The sequence below is a fragment of the Lepidochelys kempii genome, chromosome 1 (assembly GCF_965140265.1).
Source record: "Lepidochelys kempii isolate rLepKem1 chromosome 1, rLepKem1.hap2, whole genome shotgun sequence".
NCBI classification, from domain to species: domain Eukaryota; kingdom Metazoa; phylum Chordata; order Testudines; family Cheloniidae; genus Lepidochelys; species Lepidochelys kempii.
In genome coordinates, this window is record NC_133256.1 from 1,076,128 (window position 1) to 1,103,960 (window position 27,833).

Genomic DNA, 27,833 nt, shown 5'->3' on the forward strand with positions numbered 1-27,833 from the left:
ATGACTAAAGGGATAGAACACAAGCCATACGACCAAAGGCTGAAGGAACGGGGTATGTTCAGTTTGGAAAAGAGGATATTAAGGGGGGGCATGATAGCGTTCTTCAAATACTTGAAAGGCTGCCATTAAGAGGTGGAGGAAAGCTGTTCTGTCTTACCAGAGGACAGGAAAAGAGGCAGTGTGTTCAAACTTCCAGCATAACAGAATTAAATTAAATTTCAGGAAAAACTTCCTAACTGTAAGAAGAGGAGGACTGTGGAACTGTGGATATCCCTTAGTCTTCAATGACTTAGACACACTTTAATAGGAAGACCTCATTTTCAGTTGCTTGGAAGTTTGCCAAATTGTAGGTGTTTGGACTGAAATTTCCCATGCTGGGGTTCTGCTTCCGGCTGAATTGTCTTTGAAAGTTTATGGCATAACAGTTCAGCCAATTTCTTCAATGAAGCTTGGAGAAAATATGTCTTACCCATGTTGAAAAATTCTGTATAATTGTTCAGTGAGGAGCCCTAGCAGCTCCATGCATTCCAGCTGATAACATTCAGGTAACAGCCCCCAATTCACAGTCAGACCCTTAAGTGGAAGAGGTGTTGACAGTGTCTGTGCATTAACACACAGATGGCTCCTGAACTCTTTACTGAGTTCATATTCCACAGGGAGTTTTGCCTTAGTGGGGTCTGAGCAAAGTATGTGTCCCAGCCTCAGAATTTGGCCTTGTATTGTATATCTCATAAAACCTTTCATCCTGAAGGATCCCCTCTGCCACTGAAATGCAGCCACTTCGGAGCTGCAGGCCATGAGCAGGGATGGGCAGGTGTGCATAGAGAAAAGTGACATTTTGGCCAGTGATATTGGAGCAAATTCATCATCTGTGGCAAGAACTCTTGGCTGTTCAACTGCTGTGCAGATTGGAAAGGACCCCAGACTTGCTCTCTAGCCCATCGTTCCCATGTTGTCCTGGGTTTGTCGTACAGGTGAGCTTCTCAGCAAAAGATGCGTACCTGTGAATTTGGAGATGGAAGCGTCTTCCCTGGGAATTGCTCTCAGGTAGCCGTGTCTCACACCTCTCTCACTGCAGCATCTGTAGCAACATCCCACACGGAGAGTCCACACAGGGATGTTCACTGTATATAATAGAGCTCTGTGCAGTCCCAGTGGGATTTTCTCAGCCTCTAGGGGAGGAGCAGCATCTGAATGAAAACAGGCTGGAGACAAGCCTGTGTCTGCTTCTGTGCTAATTATCCAGCATTAGGAGTAAACAGTAACTAAGATACCTTTCCAAAGGGAGGTGAGAACTCTTGGGCTCTGTGCTGAGATAGCAAGGAATTGGCTGTTGTGTGTATTTGTGTATATTTAAAAATTACAGTTGATTAGCAAGAAAACTAGGGATAACATCTAGATCTCCATTTGATCTAACACCCTGTAAATGCCCAGGATGACTGGGTAGATAGTAGATAGACAGATCTGGAGGGAGACGACTGAGAGGAAACACAAACACTTTCTGGAGGCACCCTGGGCTGTCATTAAGGGATCAGTAATTCTCATCAGTAACTATCATCATACTGTGCAGTACCTTTAATTGAAGGATCTTCAAAACACCAAGCAAAGGAAAGTCACTATGAACATAACCCCATTATACAAATAGGTAAACTGAGGAACAGGGAGATGTGATTTAGCCAAAGTCACACAGAAAATGATGGACAGAATTAATCACTCTGAATTCCCTGCTGTAACCACAGTCTCTCCCTCAGTAACTGAGTGAATGACAAGAGGGAAATGGGTTCATGGTCTAACAGTGCCTGTTCATTGGATGGGTGTGATGGACTTTCTCAGGTTGCAACCTGGAAGTCAGGTACCACTGAGCCTCATGACAAACCCATCTGGGCCCCCTCTTACGCTGCAAGGCTGTGACAATCTGCAACCCTCTCAGGTCTTGCACTCACACAGCCATGCACAGGCAGATACACACCCAGTTTAATAAATGCTTTCAGTAGCCACTCATGAACCAATAATACAGAGGCTCCAGCCAGTTCCACCCAGACCCCCAAGTTAAGACCCCAGAGATTTACCATCTTGTCTTGGTCAATAGCCTGACTAGTGTAAGATTATTACCCAGTCTTGCCCACCTTCAATGTGGAGAGGACAATGCACCAGCCCCTGTTCCAGACCAGGATTCCCTTTTAGTTTTCAAACAACACACTCTTTTAGGTTAAATATATATAACAGATGTATTAAGTACAGAAAAATAGATTTTAAGTGACTATAAGTAATAGTATGTAGATCACAGTTGGTAGAAGAACAAACAAACAAAACTGCAATCTAAGTTCTATACACTAAACGGGATTTGAATCAAGCAGAGTCACACCCTGATGATACAAACAGTCCGCCAATATTCCATACACATAACAGAAATCTCTTCAAGCTGGCACTACAGACCCAGTTAATTCCTTGCACCTAAGGTGTTTCCAGGTGTCGAGTTGTGGGGTGTGTGAAGTGATGTTGCCACTTCCCCCTGTTATAGCTTCTGCCATGTGCAGGGAACTTCATTTTTCCAAGTAAAAGCTCCCAGCATAGTTAGTGGGAATGAACAGGCACAAAATGAAGTCCACTGTCGGATGAGCTGGTCACATGACCTTGCATGCTTCTATGAGTCATAGTAGGTTCCATTACCCTTATCCTGTCTAGAACATTCACAGGGAAGTCAGTGCAGTGGGGTTAAGCTTCTTCTAAGGGCTATTATGTTTTTTTCATGGTCCATTACTTTGAATGGTTCATCCAGCTGGTTGTAAGTGACCTTGTAGGCGTTACCCAAGAGGAAACACATATGATATCCTGGTACATAGTCAATTGTCATAACTTTAGGTTGAAAAACATGCATACAATACACATTTATACCTTACATTATATATTTTATTAAAACACAGTATAATTGTGCCATGAAATGGATCCTAGAGTACTCAAGTAGCTGACTGGGGAGATATCTGAGCCAATTAGCGACTATCTTTGAAAAGTTATGGAAGACAGGGGAGATTCCAGAAGACTAGAAAAGGGCAAATATAATGCCAATCTATAAAAAGGGAAATAAGGACAACCTGGGGAATTATAGACCAGTCATCTTAACTTATGTACCTGGAAAGATAACAGAGCAAATAATTAAGCAATCAATTTGCAAACATCTGGAAGATAATAAGGTGATAAGTGATAGTCAGCATGGATTTGTCAAGAACAAATCATGTCAAACCAACATGATAGCTTTCTTTGACAAGGTAACAAGTCTTGTGGATGGGAGGAAGCAGTAGATGTATATCTTGACTTTCATAAAGCTTTTGACACAGTCTTGCATGACCTTCTCGTAAACAAACTAGGGAAATGCAACCTAGATGGAACTAATATAAGGTGGCTGCATAACTGGTTGGAAAACTGTTCCCAATTATGCTGGAAGGTTATAATGAGTGGGGTCCCACAGGAATCAGTTCTGGGTCTGGTTCTGTTCAATATCTTCATCAATAATTTAGATAATGGCATAAAGAGTTTATAAAGTTTGTGGATGACACCACACTGGGAGGGGTTGCAAGTGCTTTGGAGGATAGGATTATAATTCAAAATTATTTGGACAAACTGGAGACATGTTCTGAGGTAAATGGGATGAAATTCAATCAGGACAAATGTAAAGTACTCCACTTAGAAAGGAACAATCAGTTGCACACATACAAAATGGAAAATCATTGCTCAGGAAGGAGTACTGTGGAAAGGGATCTGGAGGTCATGGTGGACCACAAGCTAAATATGAATCAACGGTGTAATACTGTTGCAAAACAAAACAAAACAAATTTTAAAAAAGGCGAACATCATTCTGGGATGTATTAGCAGGAGTGTTGTAAGCAAGACATGAGAAGTAATTATTCCACTCTTCTCCATGTTGATTAGGCCTCAACTGAAATATTGTCTCCAATTCTGGACACAACATTTTAGAAAAGATGTGGATAAATTGGTGAAAGTCCAGAAAAGAGCAACAAAAATGTTTAAAGGTCTAAAAAACATGACCTATGAGGGAAGATTAAAAAAAAAAAAGGTTTTGTTTTGTCTGGAAAATAGGATACTGAGAGGGGGACATGACAACAGTTTTCAAGTACATAAAAGGTTGTTACAAGGAACAAGGAGAAGAATAGTTCTTAACCTATGAGGATAGGACAAGAAGCAATGGGCTTAAATTGCAGCAAGGTTTATTTAGGTTCGACATTAGGAAAAACTTCCTAACTGTCAAGGTGGTTACGCACTGGACTACATTCCCTAGGGAGGTTGTGGAATCTCTATTATTGGCTAACCTGCTCTTAAAAATCTCCAAACACCTGTCAGGACTGGTAATACTTAGTCCTGTCATGAGTGCCATAACCTCTTGAGATCCCTTCCAGTCCTATGATTCTATGATAGATCTGTTAAGTATGGGGTACCATGATGTTGCTTTGGGATGCAGAATGTCATACTTCCACCCTTAGTGTACTGCAGGAGTGTTGGTCATTGACTAACATGGAGTAAGGCACTCTTTATGTTTTTAACATACAGCTAGGAAGAGATGCAAAACATTGTTGTACCCACAGGTGTACTTGCAAATTTTATATACCCTTGAACACTTTGTAGATCAGCCTAGTGATGTCAAAAGTCAGAAAGTGTGTCATCTGTGGGTCTTTAGAAAACATCGCTTTGAATCTGTGCAGCATTGCAAAACATTGTGCTTTTCCAACTGGTGATAATGCAATAAAGATATCCATCAATGGAATCAGCTGGTGTGCCCCTGTCTCCCCTTCCACAGAGCAGACTAGGTTTATTTTGTTTTCCCTGACGTGACAAGCTTTGAGCCCCTTTACAGGCATTAGCTGAGAAGCAGTGTCCCCATAGGGCTTCTTGTTTACTACTCCAAGCATGTCCAAGACCTTTTCCCAAAAATCATGCATGTTACACCTTTTTGTAGGATTTACGATCAGTACCAAATTATCTATTATAATGTTTAGCATTAGCAACAAACTTTGCATCATGAGATTTAACAATAACACCAAATCTTTTATCACAGGTAGGCATTTCCAAGTATTTTTATTATGAGACACTGTTTGCTTGGACTGTTTCCTTTGTTCAAAACCCTTTGTGTCTTTCAGTCCTCCCTGAACATTAACATGTGTTTAATTACTGATTTTCCTTTTCCCTCAGTGTTCCCTTCAGTGTGGAATCTCAGCCTAAGGTCATTTTTAGTGTCTTGGTATTCCAGTGTCTGGTGAGGTAAGGATGCAAGGGGACTTTGCATGTTGGCTAGCCCACCGTGGAGTACCTTCCCAGCCCCAGGGTTATGCCCATGCAAAAAATCCACCCATCCCCATCTCATGCTTTCCTTGTGATCCCCACTCCCAGCACTGGGACCTAGAGAGTTGTGATCTGGGCTGAGAAGTGTGTTTTCTCCCAGTAGTTCTTTCATAGCTGCTCCTCCTCCCTTCTTTCAGGTGAATCATTAGCATTTTAACAGACACCCACCTCCTGTCTTAAAGAGACAGAGTTAGTTTTCAGAAGCACATGAGGGACAAAGTCCTGAAAAATCGGGACCTGGATCGGGTTACACTCCCTCACCCCTCTGTCTATCCCGAGAGGTCAGCTGTGTGACTGCTTCCCTGTTCTGTCTCATAGCCTGAGCAACAGGAAGGGTGCCTGGGTGCACAGATACTTAATCAGCCATTCTGTCCTAGGCCCCACACTACAGGAAGGATGTGGACAAATTGGAAAGAGTCCAGTGGAGGGCAACAAAAATGATTAGGGGACTGGAACACATGACTTATCAGGAGAGTCTGAGGGACCTGGGATTGTTTAGTCTGCAGAAGAGAAGAATTCAAGCTCAGCAGTTTCTCATTGGAGTCTGTTTTTGAAGCTTTTCTGTTGCAGAATTGCCATCCTTAAGTCTGTTACTGAGGGGCCAGAGAGGTTGAAGTGTTCTCTCAGTAAAAGATGTGAGGGTGGCAATTCTGCAACAGAAAAGCTTCAAAACCAGACTCCAGCGAGAAACTGCTGAGCTTGAATTCATATGTAAACTAGATACTAGTAACTTGGGTTTGAATAGAGACTGAGAGTGGCTGGGTCATTACACATATTGAATCTATTTCCACATGTTAAGTATCCTCACACCTTTTTTCTCCTGCTGATAATAGCTCATCTTAATTAATTAGCCTCTCACAGTTTGTATGGCAACTTCCCCCTTCTCTGTGTGTGTATGTATATCTTCTTACTGTATGTTCCATTCTATGCATCCGATGAAGTGGGCTGTAGCTCATGAGAGCTTATGCTCTAATAAATGTGTTTGTTTCTCATGTTCCACCATTCCTCCTGATATCAGTAGAGTACATGTCAAATGGACTAAAAACTGGCTAACTGACAGATCTCAGAAAGCTGTTGTCAATGGGCCATTGTCAGGGAATGGGGGGATTTCTAGTGGGGTTCTGCAGGGATCAGTTCTTGGCCTGCTATTCAATATTTTCATCAGTGATTTGGAAGCAAATAGAAAATCACTGCAGATAAAGTTTGCAGACGACCCAAAGATTGGCAGAGTGGTTAAAATGAGAGGTGGGTTACAATAAACAACGTAGCAATAAAATGCCATGACAAGGTGGCATTTTCTCAGCATTAGTTCTTCACGTGTCCTGTGCTAATGCCACATGAAGAGTGAGTCACAAATATCCTATTCTTGGCTCCTGCACTGCAGCCAATCAACACTCATTACAGAGGCTTTTAGTGGTGAATGAGGGCTCAAAGCACTTTTTCTTCCTTTTTCTCTGCACTCTTCTCATTGGGTGTAGTAAGAATGGTCCACAAAATACCTGCCTGAAAATAGACCCTCCTGCTTTGTTAGCTGTCAGACCTAGCCCTGAACTGGTATAAATGGGCAGGGAGCGATTTGTGTTGTACCCATTTAACGCAGCCTGAGATCTGGCGCATTGCAGCCAGCTGAAAGAGAGACCTAAGTGGAACCATTCTTACTCACTGTGCTTTGTATCCTAGGGGGAGGGAAGGGAATGTGATGGGAGGAGGACCATTCATATGAATAATGGATTTTGGATGGCTCAGCCCTGATACTTGTGGAACAATGGTGGCTAATCATTCCCCTGGGGGGAATCTCAGCAGAGAGGCAATAGATTCTTCCTAAAGGGGGGGGGGCACGAGGCCACACCCTCTCTGTGAACCTGCCCCTGCCCCTACTCTTCCCTCCGAGGTCCCACTCCGCTGCCAAGCCAGAAGCCTGTGGAGATGGAGGGGACCAGGCTCCTCGGTCAAGCTCTTGCTTCTGACTTGGCAGGGGAATGAGACCTCAGAGGGATACGGAGGAGAAGAAGGCCGGGCCTGTGGCAAAAAGTGGATGGACCATGGTCCCCGCACCTGGTTCCAGCACCCCTCAGAGGCAGCCTCTGTCAGTCAGAGATGAAGCCTATTTCAATGGCATGGGGGATTGTAGCTTGACACCCCCGTAAGCTTTCTCCAGGGCTGTCAGGCCAGCACCAGTTCCAGCAATAAATTCATGTGAGAAGAGCAAACCCTTCAGATGGAATGGTTCTGTTGTGTCTAAAGTTTCTTTTTACAGGATTCGCAGCTAGAGCGGAACTGCCCTGCTAGAGTACCTGGAAATGCCAATCGGAGCCCCACATATGCTCAGGAGACCTGTGGCTGGCGTCACTGCCAGTCCTTTTGGAGGGAGCATAACTTGACATGAATTAAGCATGGATGGCTGCAGAGGACCCTGGGAGCAGGTTCCCTTTAGGCAGAAGCAAATTTGATAAAGGACTGGCACAGTGTGCATGTGCAATCGATATTGCAGCTGGAGACTTCGCTTCCAGCTCTGATAAAGTGAGCATGCTAAACACAGCAGGGTAGGCGTGGTGGTGTGAGGGGCCAAGTTCAAGCCCATCAGAACCCCTAGCTGTGTATTTGGGAGGCTGGCCTGTCCCACTGCTCGCGCCACGGCAGCTACACTTCTATTTGTAGTGAGCGAGCTGGGTCAGAGCTAGCGCGGGTGCATCTCCCCAAGCTGGGAATTCCACCTCCAGGTGTAGCCCGCCTTGCTCTAAGGAACCTTTTTGGTAACTTTACTCCACACCATCAGAGCTAACTGCACCAGCATTCACAGCTCAGCCTGTAATGGATGAGTCTTGGGCAGAGTTCTGTCCATTATCCAAGTGATACATATTAGTGGCTTTGCGCATGCTAGGAGAACTTTGACCAGCTCCTGGCCTGGGTTTTCCGGGGTCACTGGGTGCAAAGTAGAGGTTGGGGCTTGTCAAGGTTCCTTCCCCACTCTGAACTCTAGGGTACAGATGTGGGGACCTGCATGAAAAGCTCCTAAGCTTACTTTTACCAGCTTAGGTTAAACTTCCCCAAGGTACAGACTATTTTACCCTTTGCCCTTGGAATATCCACTGCCACCACCAAACTTTATCTGGCTTCCTGAGAAAACGTAGTTTGGACACGTCTTTTCCCCCAAAATCCTCCCAACCCTTGCACCCCACTTCCTGGGGAAGGTTTGGTAAAAATCCTCAACAATTTGCATAGGTGACCACAGACCCAAACCCTTGGATCTTAGAACAATGAAAAAACATTCAGTTTCCTTACAAAAAGACTTTTAATAGAAGTATAAAAGAATCACCTCTGTAAAATCAGGATGGTCAATACCTTACAGGGTAATTAGATTCAAAACATAGAGAATCCCTCTAGGCAAAACCTTAAGTTACAAAAAAGACACACAGACAGGAATATTCATTCTATTCAGCACAGCTATTTTCTCAGCCATTTAAAGAAATCATAATCTAACACATACCTAGCTAGATTACTTACTAAAAGTTCTAAGACTCCATTCCTGTTCTGTCCCCAGCAAAAGCATCACACAGACAGACAAAGACCCTTTGTTTTTCTCCCTCCTCCCAGCTTTTGAAAGTATCTTGTCTCCTCATTGGTCATTTTGGTCAGGTGCCAGCGAGGTTACCTTTAGCTTCTTAACCCTTTACAGGTGAGAGGATTTTTCCTCTGGCCAGGAGGAATTTTAAAGGCGTTTACCCTTCCCTTTATATTTATGACAGGGCTCATGTATACATGGGGTTGCACTGTATTAACATAGGGCGTGGTTTTAAATTCATTTAGTTAAATTGGTGCAAAAGACTTTGCAGACATTTGATTTCAGGCTAAGAGTGGCTTACTGTAGCATGGGTCTTCTCATGTTCTTGGTCCTGTCCTTTTGAAGTATCAATAACTCCAAAGCAAGTAATGGCATCTTTAATGTAGAGGGCGGCCCCCGGCCACTGTATCCTTCTTAAATAGATCATATCTAGTGATTAATGTTCCAGTTGTGCGTTGTTCTGCTAGGTTTCACTAATACCAATCATATCAATTTTCTTGACTTCTCCTCTCCCTGGACTCACCCCAGCCTGCTCACCTGGTGGGGATTCAGTGGGTTCGTGAGATCTAAAACTGAGGGGTTGGACACTTGTGGCTATCAAAGATCCCTTGGCACTTTATGAAGGTGTGAGGAGCATTGGACCTGGTGTCCTGGTTCAATTGCAACCAGAGGAATTACTTCATATCTCCAGAAGGATTCCCTTGTAAATTCACCTGGCTGTGCAGTCCTTTTCCACTTCATCTCCTTAACCCTGGCTGTGCAGTGCCGGACAGACAGGCAGAGAGAGGGCTGCGTGGAGAGAGGGATGGATGGAATAGATAGGTGGAAGCAACTTGCCTGTTTCACACTACAGCTGGCTGCACTTATGCAATGAGTGAAGCGATTCCCATAAACCTGCTGCAGCCTGCAACCTGCTCTGTAACCTGTCCTGTGGGAGGTTGCTATAGAAACATTATTATGAACCATACAGACCCAGGGGACACAACACATCTCACACACAGACAGCGTTGAGATCTATGGGGGCAGAATCTGGACATAGCTGGGCAGCCCTCATGGGACACTGAGATCTGACATAACTGCTGGATTATTGGTGCTGTGAAATACAAACATTTCCACTATGCAACTGCTACCAGTAACAGCCACAAGCCATTTGCTTTAAAAAAGTGCAGATCCACCCCCTGGTCAGTTTGCAGCAGGCCTGTCAAGAGAAATTTAGGGGACATGGTACATCCTATTTCCTGGGCCCCGCACACTGTCATTTCACTGTATTTATGCAGATATTACAAACATTTTGTGGTGCCCCTGAGTTTGGGGTTCCAGTACAATTGTCCCCCCACCCCATCAGTCATGGTGTGCAGCTCTTGCTAACTATGTTGGGAGTTGCCCCATGTCTCTGAGGCAGAACCTGGTCCACGCCTCTTAAAAATGAGGGACAGAAGCAATCAGAAGGGACCTGGGATCCAACAATCAAAACAGGCCATAAAACAGAGTAGACTCCCAAAGAATCAGGAGTCAGGACTCTCCCTGGTGTAGTGATATTTGAACAAAATCCCCCAAATTAACAACCCGTGGAAAACAATTTATTGCTTTTGATGTTTTTGCAAGAAGATTTTCCCATTGTCTCTGCTTGTCCCTGACACCTCCCCTTCCCCAGCTCCCTTGGGGCACTGTATGCTCAGGCACAGGGGAAAACAGGGGGCTGTTTGTCTGTCTCACGCTCTCTCCTGAGCTGCGGCTTCTCAGAAACCCTGCTGGGATCCCCCAGCGACGGCTATAAACCTCCCTGCCCAGCGCTCCTCTGACAGAGCACAGAGACCCTCCAGACCCTCCTGCTGCTCTCAGCAGCCCCTCTCTGATGAGCAGGAGCTGGGTCAGTGCAGGGCTTCGGAGCGCAGAAATGTCCCTCGTTTTCAGCACCTGTCCTATGCAATAGTAGAGGAAGCACAGAGCTGGGGCATGTGAAGGGCTGCCTGCTGGGCAGATTGTCCCTTGGCCAGAAGGGCTCAGAGAGGGGCAGGCTCAGGGTCCGGGGGCCGAGCTCTGAGAGCCATATGTCTGGAATTGTGTTCTAGTCGATTCATGTGCTTTTCTCACCTTCACCTCTACACTAGCTGAGTACCTTCCAGATGTGTGTTAAGTGACATGACTAACGTCTAGGGAGACAAGGTGGATGAGGGGATACTTTTTATTGGACCAATATATGTTGATAAAGCGACAAGTTTCCAAGCTTGCACAGAGCTCTTCAGGGGGAAGACGCTGTGTGGAGTGTTTGTTTTGACAGGGTTTGGGGGTTTCCGATGCCCACACAGCCAGTGCTTATACCAGAGACGGCTGGTTGAAGAAGTGCACTTTGCACTTGGAGCGGAAGGTGGGGAGGGTTGGGAGTGGTCCTTAGTTCTCATGGGAGAGGTCCTTTTGTTCCACAGCCTGGGCTTGGCCCCTGGGAAAGGTCTAAATGAGCTTTTTGCTCGTGGTACAAAGTTCTACTGAGATTGAGGAACATGGGGGTCAGATCTTCATCCTTGGGATTTAGGTCCTTTTAGATATGCTGGGGCCAGGCCACTCAAAGATAGGTCAGTGACCTTGAACGTGCCTTGATTAGAAGGTTAATCCAAAGGGTCCCATCCCAAGATGCTCTCAGGACAGTGGTTTACAAACTGTGGCTTACGCTATGAGCAGATAGGGCTGTGGCGATCCCTTGTGTATGGAGGACACCATTTTGATCTGCACAGCATCACCTTGCAGGTATAGGACCAAGAATCATAGAACTGGAAGGGACCTCAAGAGGTCTTCAAGTCCAGTCCCCTGCACTTGTGGCAGGACCAGTATCAGCTAGAACATCCGTAACAGGTGTTTGTCCAACCTGCTCTTAAAAATCTCCAGTGATGGTGATTCCACAACCTCCCTAGGCAATTTATTCCAGTGCCTAACCACCCCGACAGTTTAGGAAGTTTTTCTTAATGTCCAACCTAAACCTCCCTTTGGTTTGGTGCATGAAAGATCAGGATGCCTGAAGAATGCCTTTTTGCTCTACAAAATGGCATCCTTAGCACAGTGTGACCTCACAGACAATGTACACACAAAGTCACACTATGTGGAAGATGCCATTTTGCTCTTCCAAACAGCATCGTCCGTGCTGTCTGGGGTCTCAGGAAGAAACAGTTCATTGAAATGGGTTCCATGCCAGCAAAATGTTTGGGAAGCCTTATCTCAGAGCTTGATTCCACTTTTAACTAACAAGGACCTGAGTTATTCAATGAGTGGCTGATTTTTTGTCTTCTTCTGGATATTTAGAAAGGGATGCATCCTATGTCTGAATCCACTGGGACTTGTTGGGGGAACATTAGCTCAGCTTAAATGTCCCTGTCCCTCAGGCAGACCCTGCAGGTTTCCTAGCTCTCCTATTTATGACAGAGGTGCCTGCATGTTCTGTATGGGTCAGTGGTTTGTGGATGTGATTGAACACATGGACCTTTCAGTCTCTCTTCACTGGATTGCATTTGTGACATGTTGGGCAAATTCTACCCTCTGATCCACACTGGGATCTTGGAAATGTGGACTTAGTTTGCTTTATCACGTCTCAGGATTGTAAATCCACCTTGGCCAGTAATGGCTATAGCCATGTTGCAATCAGAACAGAATGGCTGGAATGGCTGAGACGTATAGTGGATTAGTTATGATTCAATACTTATGTGATGTTAGGGGTCTATTGGATGAATTACTGTTGAGCAAATGCCACCTTGTCCCATCAGCTGATTGCTGGGGCACTTTCTGTTTTCTTCATGATAACATACCACTAAGATAACTAAAACAATGAGTGGCATGGAAATGCAATATTGGGAAAGTATGTTGTGTGTTTTTATCTTCCTACCAATTACAATTTAGTAGCTGGAAAGTAAGAGGAAAGCCAGCGATGTGAGCAGCCAGCTCTCTGTGGACTGCTCGGCTGTATTATTCAGACTTCCTGTGGTTCCTGGATAATAGTTTGGGAACATCCAGCCTATGACAAAAAACCCTCTAGGTCAAGCAAGAGGGCTCCTCTGCTGCATGCCAAGGACTGTGCTGCAACCATCTGAGGTAGAGCAATTAACCCCAGTCCTGCACAAAGCTAAATCTCCTCTGTCTATCTGCTTAGAAATCCTCCATCGCAGAAGATTCAGAATGCCACCTATTTAAAATAAGTTACATGTTTTCTCTCTTCCTCTCTCTCTTCCTTCCAAAGATGAAGAACTACCTAGATTAACGTATTGGCTTTTTTGGGGCATTGAGGGAAGGTGAGAGAGAGAAGGGGGTTATTGAGAGCTAATTTAAAGAGCCGTTTTCTTTAACTTTTCAGCATAGTGAGGCCTGTGGCCATTTTGACCTCCCCTGGGAGTCAATATCACAGATGAGGTCCATCTCCCACGCAAGTTCTGTCTTCCCTACTCACAAGACATCCCTATTGGTCAACAGCTGGGTCTCCTAACATCAGATACTTTCTTCTCTCAGCTAAGGTCCTTACCACCCTACCCATTTGTTCAGCTGTGTTCGTGAGGGGAAAGTAGGTGCGCAGTGGGTTGAAGGGGTTAATAAAACCCTTGTTTTACTGTGACAATATTAAACAGTTAAGTGCAGTCCAGGGTTTCACATAAAGTTACAGCTGACAACTCCCGCTTTAACGATCACCATAAAATATATGCTGGTCTTTTATTAATTACTCAAAGAAGAATCCTGCATCTTGGCAGGGGGTTAGACTAGCTGACCCTTGCAGACTCTTCTCACCCTATGGGTCTATGAATCCAAGAAAAAAGAGTTACAACTTTTGGAATTTACAGAATTAATCGAAATGTTCATTTTAAGAATTTTCCTTTTCCTTTTCTCTTTAGAGCATCTTTTAAAGAAGAAGTCCCCTGTTGGCAGTTTTTTAGTTGCTGTTCAAGGTCCTTCTTGAGAAAAAGAAAGACTCAAAATTAGGGGGTAGCTTTTGGGTTACTGTTCTTGGAGCTGAGTTCAGCCCTCCCCTGCCCCGGCACCCACCAGGAGGAGACGCCGAGGGGGCTTTTGGCGGGAGACCTGATCAGCTACAGTGGACCTCACTCACCGGAGCAGCTGCTGGGGCTTCGGTGAGTGTTTGACCTGTTATCTGCCCCCCCTCCTCCCGCAGCCACCACTCCTTCCCCATGCTGGGCAAGGGGAAGCCCCATACCCCACCTCCAGTGAGGCTACGGTGAGGGGCAACAGCAGGGGAGGCCACACTTGATGGGAGCCCCCCCCCCGGTACCGAGTATAAGGGACACCACAGGGGAGGCGAGGGGGCTTTCTGGACCTGAGAGGGGCCCTAGGAGCATGTGCAGAGTGAGTGTGCTGGGGGGGGAGAGGAGGGGTCCCTCACCCGGAGCTCGCTGCTGCCAGTGGGGAGCAGAGTGCGGGAGTCCTCTCTGACCCGAGCCCTGGGGCACCCTGTCTGCACCCCAAGCTCCTCATCCCTGGCCCTGCCCCACCCCAGAGCCTGCACCCCCAGTACCCCAACCCCAAGTCCCAGACCTGAGCCCCCTCCTGCACTGTGAACCCCTCATCCCCAGCCTCACCCCACAGCCCTCACCCCTGCGCCCCCTTCCTCCACACACCCCCATCCCTAAACTCCCTCCCAGAACCTGCACCTGCTCCCTCTGCCCCCTCCCATCCCCAAATGCCCTCCCAGAGCCTGCACGCTGCAACCCTCCTGCAGCCAATCCCCTGCCCCAGCCCAGGTCCTGAACCCCAGACCTCCTCCCCCACCCACAGTCCCTCCCAGAGCCTTGGGCAGGTGTGGGGTGGAGTTTCGGGAGGGGCAGGTTCTGGGCACCACCAAAATTTCTACAAACCTGCCACCCCTGAGCAGGGGGTCTCAGCCCTGACTGAGCTGGGAGCATGGAGCAGGGGAGCAGAGAGGAGGCTGCTGGACTGGGATCCTGTTCTAAGTTCTTTACAGAATAAAGCCTGGTTCCCGGTGGTTTGTCTGAGCGGGTCTGCTCTGAGGTGAATGCACACTGACTCACAATGCAGAGCACACAAAGGAGCCTCAGGCCCAGGTCCCCAAAGTTGTGTAAAAAGTCAACAGATAGGCGTCCCCTATCCTGAACAACCTCACACTGGGTCAGTGAACAGGAGGATGGAGGGGCTACACTTGCAAGAACTCTCCCAAATAAGGGTGGGGGTTATTCACAGACCTTCACTGCAGCCCCCACCTCCCTCAGCTCCCGGCACAGCAACAGTCTCTGCCCTGGCCCCAGGGAAGCCACCTGAGGCTCCCTGCTCCATCAAAGCCCCAGCAGGCTCAAAGCAGCAGCTCCTGGTGTAGACAGTGCTCTCCCACACTGGAGCCCACCGCCCGCTCCCTTCTGCACTCCCTGGAAGAGGGAGTCTTTCGCTCTTGCCCCAGGCATCATGGGAGTTGTAGTTTCTAAAGCTAGATTACAGCACACAGGCTCTTCCCAACTGGAACATTCCCACTAAAGTTCAAAGGCCCCTCTCGTACAAAGAGGTTACACTCTATTATGGTGTCTTTAAAGAATTTCCAGGCAGCTTGCAGGGATTTCACTTTTGGCACTGTACCTTTTAACTTCTATTTAACCAACTTCCCCATTTTAGTGTAATTCCGCCTTGCGAAGTTAAATGTTAAAATGTTCGTCTCCTGTAGTGTTTTTCCTGCCACAAGGATGCTAAATTGAATTATATTATGGTCACTTGCAAGCTTGTAACACCTCTGATGCAATAAACAGTGGTACCTAGACTGAACCATCCAGCCTCCGGGGTCGATCCGTCCCTCTCTCTAAATTCTACCCCCAACACCTTCTTTCCCAAATGTTTCCCCAGTTCCTAAAAAAACCCTCTTCCCAACACCATCATCTCATCCACACATTGTCTCTTTAAAGTTTGTGGTAAACTGTCTATGAACTGTTTAATGGATAATTACCTTACATTAATCCAGATAGTTAATTACCGGTGATGTTTAGGAAAGAGAAGGTGACTTCAAAAGCTTATTGTTCACCCAAGGACTGCTGTGCTGCCCAGGAACTGTGTAAAGGGCTCTTGGGTCCTGATCCTTTTAACTTCAGATCTGCTTAAGCTTTATCAGGGGAAGCTTGAGTCACAAGACTGTGGTCTCCAGTTACACACTTAACTACCCTGATATTGAATATTTTGACTATATAGACTAATTCTGAAAGAACTCTATGTGGCTACAAAGCCCACCATCTCTACTATGAAACTGACATAAGAATTCTATTCATGTCTGTATGTATAATGATCTTTTAACCAATACTCTCTCTCTTTCCCTTTTTAATAAATTTTAGTTTAGTTAATAAGAATTGGCTGTAAGTGTGTATTTGGGTAATATCTGAAACATTCCTTGACCTGGGAGAGGATGTGTCTGATCCTTTGGAATTGGTAGAACTTGTTTATGATGAACAAGAATTTCATAATCATCATGATACTTGACTTGGCTTTCTGGGTTCTAGGTTGCTTTAAGGGAACGGCCTTTTGGATTCTGTGTCACCAGTAAAGCATTGTGAAAGTGATTTTGTTGCTATCTTGGGCAACATAAATGATTAAGGCCGTGAATACCTTGCGCATGAGGAGAGATTAAAACAAACTGGGATTTTTCAGCTTGGAAAAGAGACTAAAAGGGGATATGAGAGAGGTCTATAAAATTATGACACGTGTGGAAAAATCGAATAAGGAAATGTTATTTACTCCTTTACATAACATGAGAACTAGGGGTCACCCAAAGATATTAAAAGGAAGCAGATTTAAAACGAACAAAAGGAAACATTTCTTCACAGTCAACCTGTTGAACTCTTTGCCCGGGGAGGTTGTGAAAGCCAAAATGGTAACAGAGTTCCCATAAAAACTAGGTACGTTCATAGAGGATAGGTCAATCAATGGCTATTAGCCATGATAGGCAGGCATGGTGTCCCTAGTCTCTGTTTGCCAGAAGCTGGGACTGGGTGATGCTAATAACTTGGTAATTGCCTGTTCTCTTCATTCCCTCTGAAGCACCTGGAATTGGTCACTGTCCGAAGACAGGATACTGGGCTAGATGGACCATTGATCTTACCAAATATGGCCCTTCTGATGTTTTTATATAGAACCCACATTAATCTGCCCCCATGGTAACCCACTAGACCCCACTCCTCTCCCACAGCTGAGATAGAATCCAGGAGTCCTGACAGGGTCTCTGTCTCTACAGAGTTAGTAACAAAGTATATATATATAATATATAAATAAATATATAAATTTTAAACCTAACCAGTGTCTCTTATGTGACTTGCTATAAGATGTAAGAACATATTGGTTTTAGATATGAGTGGGTCAAATACTTATTTCATTTTCTTTCTTTCATATAGGACTTAGATGCAGTGCTCTTGTCAGCTATTTGCTAATTTATCTGCCAGTAAACTAGAATTTTCGAGAGCTTAAGGCAACCCTGGAATCACGTTGCCACCCTAAAAAAATCTGAAATAGCTACATTCCAGCAGGGAGGTGGAAATGACAGGGGTGGTGCCTTAGGGGGAAGAGGGAAAGCAGGGGTGGAGTCTTGGCAGAAGAGGTGGGGTTTTGAGCAGAGTTATAGGGTCCATTTACCAGCAATTAGAAAAGTGGCAAACGAGTGAGACTGATTCCCCAGATTGTCAAACTGACACAGCACAGTAAGGCCAGGAAAAGGTTTAATGTCTCTGTCACTGTCCAGTCAGTAATTCAGTGAAGAGGGCTGTCATAAATATAAAGGGAAGGGTAAATGCCTTTAAAATCCCTCCTAGCCAGAGGAAAAATCCTCTCACCTGTAAAGGGTTAAGAAGCTAAAGGTAACCTCGTTGGCACCTGACCAAAATGGCCAATGAGGAGACAAGATACTTTCAAAAGCTGGGAGGAGGAAGAGAAACAAAGGGTCTGGGGCTGCCTGTTTGCTGCTTTTGCCGGGAACAGAACAGGAATGGAGTCTTAGAACTTTTAGTAAGTAATCTAGCTAGGTATGTGCTAGATTATGATTTCTTTAAATGGCTGAGAAAATAGCTGTGCTGAATAGAATGACTATCCCTGTCTGTGTGTCTTTTTTGTAACTTAAGGTTTTGCCTAGAGGGATTCCCTATGTTTTGAATCTAATTACCCTGTAAGGTATCTACCATCCTGATTTTACAGAGGTGATTCCTTTACTTGTATTAAAAGTCTTCTTGTAAGAAAACTGAATGCTTTTTCATTGTTCTCAGATCCAAGGGTTTGGGTCTGTGGTCACCTATGCAAATTGGTGAGGATTTTTACCAAACCTTCCCCAGGAAGTGGGGTGCAATGGTTGGGAGGATTTTAGGGGGAAAGACATGTCCAAACTACATTTCCCAGTAAACCCAGTTAAACTTTGGTGGTGGCAGTGGAAATTCCAAGGGCAAAGGGTAAAATTAATTTGTACCTTGGGGAAGTTTTAACCTAAGCTGGTAAAAGTAAGCTTAGGAGGTTTTCATGCAGGTCCCCACATCTGTACCCTAGAGTTCAGAGTGGGGGAGGAACTTGACATGGTGGCAGCATGGTAGGATTAACCTGAAATCCTTTTGAGATCAATTTGAGATTTTTTGAACCAGAAAAACAGATTTTAAAAAGGAAATATTTTTTTTTCCTTTGGGGCTGCTGGAAACGAGGTGCAACTGAAAGCAGCTAGTTTTTTCTCTGCTTTGGGGCCAGAGCAGAGACAAAAGGGGATTATCTTTGTGAATTGCAGGTTTTGTTTGCCTGGAGGCAGAGTAATTAACTCCTGCAGGGAAATGCACAGTCTTCGCAAACCAAAGGTTTTTTTTTCCCTCTAAAAGTAAATGGGGGGGGGGGGGCGTGTTCTACCCATTTGCCTGGAGACAAAAGTGGCAGGGTTTTTGGGGTTTTTTTTAGGATTTTGATTTTTTTTTACAAGAAGCACTGGTTTGAAAGGATTTTTTTTTCCTCTGGGCTGCTGGTAAGCAGGTTTCCAAGTAGTTGGAGGTTTTTTGCTTTGATTTGGGGCCAGAGCAGAGACAAAGGGAATTGTCTTTTTCTGTAGGCTGACAATCACTATCAGAGAATAGGTATCCTATTCCAGCACAGCAAAATTTTACAGCCAAGTTTTGTTTGTTTATTTCTAAACCTCGGGTGTAAAGTTAGTTTAAAAAAGAGAGGTTAGGATGACAGAATCCATGGCTCAACAAAAGCTGGAATTAGCCAGATTTCAGGCTGAGGAAAAACAAAAGGAACATGAAAGACAGATAGGACATATGCGGCTGGAGAAAGAGGTACAGGAGGCTGCCCACAGGAGGGAAATGGAGGCAAGGGCCAAAGAACTGGAGGAGAAGGAAAAAGAGAGGAAGCTGGAGATGGAGAAGGTAAAGGCTCAGCAGAATATACCAACAAACCCTAGCAATCCTTCTCCAGGTACCACTTCCCATCCCAGAAAGTTCCCCACCTACAAGGCAGGCGATGATATGGAGGCCTTCTTAGAAAACTTCAAAAGGACCTGTCTTGGGTACAGCATCTCTACCGACCAATACGCGGTAGAGCTGAGGCCGCAGCTCAGTGGATCCTTAGCTGAGGTGGCAGCTGAAATGCCTAAAGACCACATGAACAAGTATGAACTGTTATAATCCAAGGCAAGAGTCAGAATGGGGGTAACACCCAAGCATTCTCGTTGGAGGTTCAGAGCACTAAGGTGGAAACCAGACGTGTCATTTACCCGACATGCTGACCACATTGTGAAACATTGGGATGCCTGGATATCAGGAGCAAGTGTTGAATCTCCAGTAAATTTGCCCTTCCTAATGCAAATGGAACAATTCTTAGAGGGGGTTCCTGAGGAAATAGAAAGATACATCCTAGATGGGAAACCCAAAACTGTAATCGAGGCAGGAGAGATTGGAGCCAGATGGGTGGAGGTGGCAGAGAAGAAGAAAACTGGTCACAGTTGGAGCGGAGACCAGAAGGGACAACCCCAGACCACACCCTATTACTGGGGGCCGCCCAAGGCCCCACCTACCTCCCAAAGAACCCACTAGACACCTTATCGTCCCACCACACCGTTCTCCAGCAATCCACCTCGCCCCAATGACCCGTCAGCTCTACAATGTCTTAAATGTCTTAAAGCTGGGGCATGTAAAGACCAACTGCCCCAAGAACCCCAACAGATTACAGTTCACTACACTGGACTCACACCAGAGGTCTGCAGGCCCCGATACCTCCCAGATATGCTTGGAGCGGAGGGAAACTGTGAGTGTGGGCGGGAAGAAGGTTACTGTGTGGAGGGACACCGGAGCACAAGTGTCATCTATCCATGCTTCCTTAGTGGACCCCAATTTAATCAATCCAGAGATACAAGTGACGATTCAACCCTTCAAGTCCAACTCTTTCAATTTGCCTACAGCCAAGTTGCCTGTCCAGTACCAGGGCTGGTCAGGAACATGGACTTTTGCAGTCTATGATGATTATCCCATCCCCATGCTGTTGGGGGAAGACTTGGCCAATCATGTGAAGCAGGCCAAGAGGGTGGGAATGGTCACCCGCAGCCAGGCAAAACAAGCCATGAGGCCTAGCTCTGTCCCGGAAACTTCTGTCAGGACCTGGTCAGAAGTGATGGATCTGGACCCCAGGCCAATGTCTGCAACAGCAGTAGTGGATCCAGTCCCAGAGACCCAGACGGAACCAGTCCCAGAACCGGAACCAGCCGAACAACCAACACCAGACCCCGTGTCAGCACTGAATCCAGTACTTGCAACCTCAACACCAGAGGGCCCCACCGAACCTGAACCGGCAGCAGCCCAGAACCGTACACAAGAGGATCAGCCAGAGCCTGAACCCCAACATAGTGTCCCAGCGGAGAGCGGTTCACAGTCAACGGAAACAGCCCAATCCCCTACATTGCTTCCAGAGGGAACAAGCATAGATCCACAATCCAATGAGAAACTGATGTCTCCAGCATCAAGGGAACAGTTCCAGACCGAAAAGGAAGCAGATGAAAGCTTCCAGAGAGCTTGCACGGCGGCACGGAGCAACCCACCGCCTCTCAGCTCTTCTAATTGATCCAGGTTTGTTGTAGAAAGAGGTCCTTTATACAAGGAAACTCTTTCTGGTGGACACCAGGAAGACTGGCATCCTCAGAGACAGTTGGTAGTTCCAACTAAACAACAGGCCAAGCTCTTGAACTTAGCCCACAATCACCCTAGTGGCCATGTTGGGGTGAACAGGACCAAAGACCATTTGGGGGTGTCATTCCACTGGGAGGGAATGGGCAAGGATGTTTCTACCTATTTCCAGTCTTGTGAAATATGCCAAAGAGTGGGAAAACCCCAAGACCAGGTCAAAGCCCCTCTCCAGACACTCCCCATCACTGAAGTTCCATTTCAGCGAGTAGCTGTGGATATTCTGGGTCCTTTTCCAAAAAAGACACCCAGAGGAAAGCAGTACATACTGACTTTCATGGATTTTGCCACCCAATGGCTGGAAGCAGTAGCTCTAAGCAACACCAAGGCTAAAAGTGTGTGCCAGGCACTAGCAGACATTTTTGCCAGGATAGGTTGGCCCTCCGACATCCTCACAGATGCGGGGACTAATTTCCTGGCAGGAACTATGGAAAACCTCTGGGAAGCTCATGGGGTAAATCACTTGGTTGCCACTCCTTACCACCATCAAACAAATAGCATAGTGGAGAAATTTAATGGAACTTTGGGGTCCATGATACACAAATTCGTAAATGAGCACTCCGTTGACTGGGACCTAGTGTTGCAGCAGTTGCTCTTTTCCTACAGAGCTGTACCACATCCCAGTTTAGGGTTTTCCCCATTTGAACTTGTATATGGCCGTGAGGTTAAGGGACCATTACAGTTGGTGAAGCAGCAATGGGAGGGATTTACACCTTCTCCAGGAACTAACATTCTGGACTTTGTAACCAACCTACAAAACACCCTCCAAACCTCTTTAGCCCTTGCAAAAGAAAACGTACAGGATGCTCAAAAAGAGCAAAAAACCTGGTATGATAAACATGCCAGAGAGTGTTCCTTCAAAGTAGGGGACCAGGTCATGGTCTTAAAAGTGCTCCAGGCCCATAAAATGGAAGCATTGTGGGAAGGGCCATTCACGATCCAGGAACGCCTGGAAGCTGTTAATTATCTCATAGCATTCCCCACCTCCAACTGAAAGCCTAAGGTGTAGCATATTAATTCTCTAAAGCCCTTTTATTCCAGATAATTAAAGGTTTGTCAGTTTACAGCCCAGGGAGGAGACAACAATGAGTGGCCTGAAGGTGTCTACTATGAAGGGAAATGTGGTGGTGGTGTGGAAGAGGTGAACCTCTCCATGACCCTTGGACGTATGCAGCGAAGCAGATCAAGGATCTGTGCACTAGCTACGTGCCAACATTCTCAGCCTCCCCAGGACTGACTGAACGGGCATACCACTCCATTGACACAGGTAATGCTCACCCAATTAGGGTCCAACCTTACCGGGTGTCTCCTCAAGCTAAAACTGCTATAGAACGGGAGATCCAGGATATGTTACAGATGGGTGTAATCTGCCCCTCTGGAAGTGCATGGGCATCTCCAGTGATTCTAGTTCCCAAACCAGATGGGGAGATAAGTTTTTGTGTGGACTACCATAAGCTAAATGCTGTAACTCGCCCAGACAACTATCCAATGCCACACACAGATGAACTATTAGAGAAACTGGGATGGACCCAGTTCATCTCTACCTTGGACTTAACCAAGGCGTACTGGCAAGTACCGCTCGATGAATCCGCCAAGGAAAGGTCAGCCTTCACCACACATCTCGGGCTGTATGAATTTAATGTACTCCCTTTCGGACTGCGAAATGCACCCGCCACCTTCCAAAGACTTGTAGATGGTCTCCAAGCGGGATTAGGAGAATATGCAGTAGCCTACCTTAACGATGTGGCCATATTTTCGGATTCCTGGGCAGAACACCTGGAACATCTACAAAAAGTCCTTGCGCACATAAGGGAGGCAGGACTAACTGTTAAGGCTAAGAAGTGTCAAATAGGCCTAAACAGAGTGACTCACCTTGGTCACCAGGTGGGTCAAGGAACTATCAGCCCCCTACAGGCCAAAGTGGATGCTATCCAAAAGTGGCCTGTCCCAAAGTCAAAGAAACAGGTTCAATCCTTCTTAGGCTTGGCCGGTTATTACAGACGATTTGTACCGCAATACAGCCAAATCGCTGCCCCACTGACAGACCTAACCAAACAGAAACAGCCAAATGCCATTCAGTGGACTGAAAAGTGTCAGAAGGCCTTTAACCACCTTAAAGTGACACTCATGTCTGACCCTGTACTAAGGGCCCCAGAATTTGACAAACCGTTCCTAGTAACCACAGATGCATCCGAGCGCGGTGTGGGAGCAGTTTTAATGCAGAAAGGACTGGATCAAGAATTCCACCCTGTAGTGTTTCTCAGCAAAAAAACTGTCTGAGATAGATAGCAACTGGTCAGTCAGTGAGAAAGAATGTTACACCATTGTCTATGCCCTGGAAAGGCTACGCCCATATGTTTGGGGACGGCGTTTCCACCTGCAAACCAACCATGCTGCGCTACAGTGGCTTCATACCGCCATGGGAAATAACAAAAAACTTATTTGGTGGAGTTTAGCTCTCCAAGATTTTGATTTCGACATCCAACACATCCCAGGAGCATCTAACAAAGTGGCTGATGCACTCTCCTATGAAAGTTTCCTAGAATCAACTGCTTAAAATCATCCTTGATATGTGGAAAATATTCTTAGTCTTTATGTACTTGGTAGTATATTTAGAGGTGCATGTGTCTTATTAACTCTGTTTTTCCTAGACCTCCAGGAAGAAATCCCAGCCAGCGTTTCACCCTAGCTGAGATTTGGGGGGCATGTCATAAATATAAAGGGAAGGGTAAATGCCTTTAAAATCCCTCCTGGCCAGAGGAAAAATCCTCTCACCTGTAAAGGGTTAAGAAGCTAAAGGTAACCTCGCTGGCACCTGACCAAAATGACCAATGAGGAGACAAGATACTTTCAAAAGCTGGGAGGAGGGAGAAAAACAAAAGGTCTGTGTCTGTCTGTAGGCTGCTTTTGCCGGGGACAGAATAAGAATGGAGTCTTAGAACTTTTAGTAAGTAATCTAGCTAGGTATGTGTTAGATTATGATTTCTTTAAATGACTGAGAAAATAGCTGTGCTGAATAGAATGAATATTCCTGTCTGTGTGTCTTTTTTGTAACTTAAGGTTTTGCCTAGAGGGATTCTCTGTGTTTTGAATCTAATTACCCTGTAAGGTATCTACCATCCTGATTTTACAGAGGTGATTCCTTTACTTCTATTAAAAGTCTTCTTGTAAGAAAACTGAATGCTTTTTCATTGATCTAAGATCCAAGGGTTTGGGTCTGGTCACCTATGCAAATTGGTGAGGATTTTTACCAAACCTTCCCCAGAAAGTGGGGTGCAAGGGTTGGGAGGATTTTTGGGGGAAAGATGTGTCCAAACTACATTTCCCAGTAAACCCAGTTAAAGTTTGGTTGTGGCAGTGGAAATTCCAAGGGCAAAGGGTGAAATTAATTTGTCCCTTGGGGAAGTTTTAACCTATGCTATACTAGCATCCACTGACCACTCTTCAAGTTTAAATCCAAGTTAAACCAGAGTGGTCAGTTTGGATGAGCTATTACCAGCAGGAGAGTGAATTTGTGTGGGTGGGGATGGAGGGTGAGAAAACCTGGATTTGTGCTGGAAATGGCCCACCTGATGATCACTTTAGATAAGCTATTACCAGCAGGACAGTGGGGTGGGAGGAGGTATTGGTTCATATTCTCTCTGTATATATAAAGTCTGCTGCAGTTTCCATGATATGCATCTGATGAAGTGAGCGGTAGCTCACGAAAGCTTATGCTCTAATAAATTGGTTAGTCTCTAAGGTGCCACAAGTACTCCTTTTCTTTTTACAAATAATGAAGAGGACAGGTCACTGTACAGAGGGATCTCATTACTTTATAAACTGGGTGCAAGCAAACAATATGTGTTTTAAATGTAGCTAAATGTAAATGCATCTATTTAGGGACAAAGAATACAGGCCATGCTTATAGGATGGGGGATTCTATCCTGGGAAAAAGTGACTTTGAAAAAGATTTGGTGATCTTGGCCGGGCATAGAGAGGTTATTTTACCTCTGTATTTGGCACTGCTGTGAACACTGCTGGAATCCTGTGTCTAGTCCTGGAGTCCACAATTCAGGAAGGAGGTTGATAAATTGGAGAGGATTCAGAGAAAAGTCGCAAGAATGATAAAATGATTAGAAAACCTGACTTATACTGATAGATTCAAGGAGCTCAATCTATTAAGGTTAACAAAGAGATGGCTAAGGGGGACTAGATCACAGTCTGTAAGTACCTGAAGGGGGAGCAAATATTTAATAATGGGCTCTTCGGTCTAGCAGAAAAAGGTGATGGCTGGAAGTTTAAGATAGACAAATTCAGGCTGGAAATAAAGTATACATATTTAAGAGTGAGGATCATTAACCACTGGAACAATTTACTAACGGTTGTGGTGGATTGTCCATTTCTGACCATTTTTAATTCAAGACTGGATGTTTTTCTAAAAGATCTGAGCCAAAATTATTTTTGGAAAATTCTCTGGCCTGTGTCAGACTAGATAATTACAATGGTATTTTCTGATTTGGGGGTCTATGAATCCAGGAAACACATTTTCACATAGCTTATTGCCACAAAAGATCATAAGAACATAAGAACAACAATACAGGGTTAGACCAAATGTCCATCTAGCCCAGTATCCTGCCTTCGGACAGTGGCCAATGCCAGGTGCCCCAGAGGGAATGAGCAGAACAGGGAATCAACTGATCCATTCCCTGTCACCCATTCCCAGTTTCTGGCAAACAGAGGCTAGGGACACCATCCCTGCCCAGCCATTGATGGACCTATCCTCCATTTAGGTTTTTTTTTTAACCCTATTATAGTCTGGGCTTTCACAACATCTTCTGGCAAAGAGTTCCTCTGTTTGTGCATTGTGTGAAGTACTTCCTTTTGTTTGTTTTAACCTGCTGCCTATTCATTGCATTTGATAATCCATAGGTTCTTGTGTTATGAGAAGGAATAAATAACACATCCTTATTCATTTTCTCCACATCAGTCATACTTTTATACACCTCTATCATGTCCCCCCTTATTTGTCTCTTTTCCAGGCTGAAAAGTCCCAGTCTTATTAATCTCTCCTCATATGAAAGCTGTTCCATATCCCTAATTGTTTTTGTTGCCCTTTTCTGAACCTTGTCCAATTTCAATATATCTTTCTTCAAATGTTTTCTGTCCTATTATCAACCCTTTTCTTAGTTATTCCCAATATTCTGTTCCCTTTTTTGACTGCCATTGAGTGGAAGTTTTCAGAGAACTATCCACAGTGAGTGCAAGATCTCTTTCTTAATGGTAACAGCCAATTTAGAACCCATTTGTATTCAACAGCACTGAATTCCATCTGCCATTTGGTTGTCCAGTCACCCAGTTTTCAGAGGTACTTTTGTAGCTCTTTGCAGTCTTCCTGGGACTTAACTATTTTGAACAAGTTCATTTCATCTGCAAATTTTGCCAACTCACTGTTTACCCTTTCTCCAGCTCATTTATGAATATATGGAATAGGACTAGGCTCAGTACAGACTCCTGGGGAACACCACTATATACCTCTCTCCATTCTGAAAACTGACACTTTATTCCCACCCTTTGTTTCCTATCTTTTAACCAGTTACCAGTCCATGAGAGGACCTTCCATTTTATCAAGTGGTAGCTTACTTTGCTTAAGAGCCTTTGCTGAGGGACCTTGTCAAAGGTTTTATGAAAATCTAAATACACTATACTGTATCCCCTTTGTCTACATGCTTGTTGACCCTTCAAAGAATTCCTATAGATTGGTGAGGCATGATTTCCTTTTAGCAAAATCATATTGACTCTTTCCCAACAAATTATGTTCATCTCTGTGTCTGACAATTTTGTTCTTTACTGTAGTTCCAACCAGTTTGCCCCATACTGAAGTCAGGATCGCCTTCCCTTTCTGCATCATCTATGTCATTGCTGTGCTGGGAAATGTCATTTTTCTCTGCATTATAAAGACTGAGCCAAGCCTGCATGAGCCCATGTACCTCTTCTTGGACATGCTGGCCGTTACCGACCTGGTCCTGTCCACATCCACCCTGCCCAGAATGCTGAGCATCTTCTGGCTGGGCTCCAGGGAGATTGTCTCACCCAGATGTTCTTTGTCCACACCTTCTCATCGGTGGAGCCGGGCGTGCTCATGGCCATGGCCTTGGATCACTATGTGGCCATCTGCTGCCCCCTCTGGCACTCCAGTATCTTGTCCGTCCCAGCCGTAGTGACAGCGGGAAGCCTGGTGCTCACACATGGGGTCCTTCTGGTGAGCCCCTTCTCCCTCCTTGTCCTCAGGCTGCCCTTCTGCCAGCTCTGCCTCATCTCCCACTCATACTGAGAGCACATGGCCGTGGTGAAGCTGGCGTGTGGGGATGCTACAGTCAGTGTCATTTACAGCCTGTTCATGGCTTTTATGGTGGGGGGGGGTTGATGTGCTTATCATCTCCATGTCCTATGCTATGATCCTCCAGGCTGTACTCAGACTCCCATCCACTGACGCCCGTCTCAAGGCCTTCAGAACCTGTGCATCTCACTTGTGTGTTATCCTGTCATTTTACATCCCTGCCCTCTTCATGTTCCTCACCCACCGCTTTGGCCACAATGTCCCCCACCATGTCCACATCCCGGTGTCCAATCTCTACTTGCTGGTGCCCCCCATGTTAAACCCCATTGTGTATGGGGTGCAAACTAAACAGATCCGGGAGAGGGTTCTCCGTATCTTTCAGCAGAAAGGAATGTGAGCAGTGTGTGCCTGTCTAATTTAATCTAGGAATATA

General features: G+C 45.5%; 1 pseudogene; it reads left to right on the plus strand.

Annotated features, from left to right (window-relative positions):
- Positions 1-27,797, plus strand: LOC140896714 (olfactory receptor 52R1-like; annotated as a pseudogene).
- Positions 27,798-27,833: the final 36 nt, after the last annotated feature.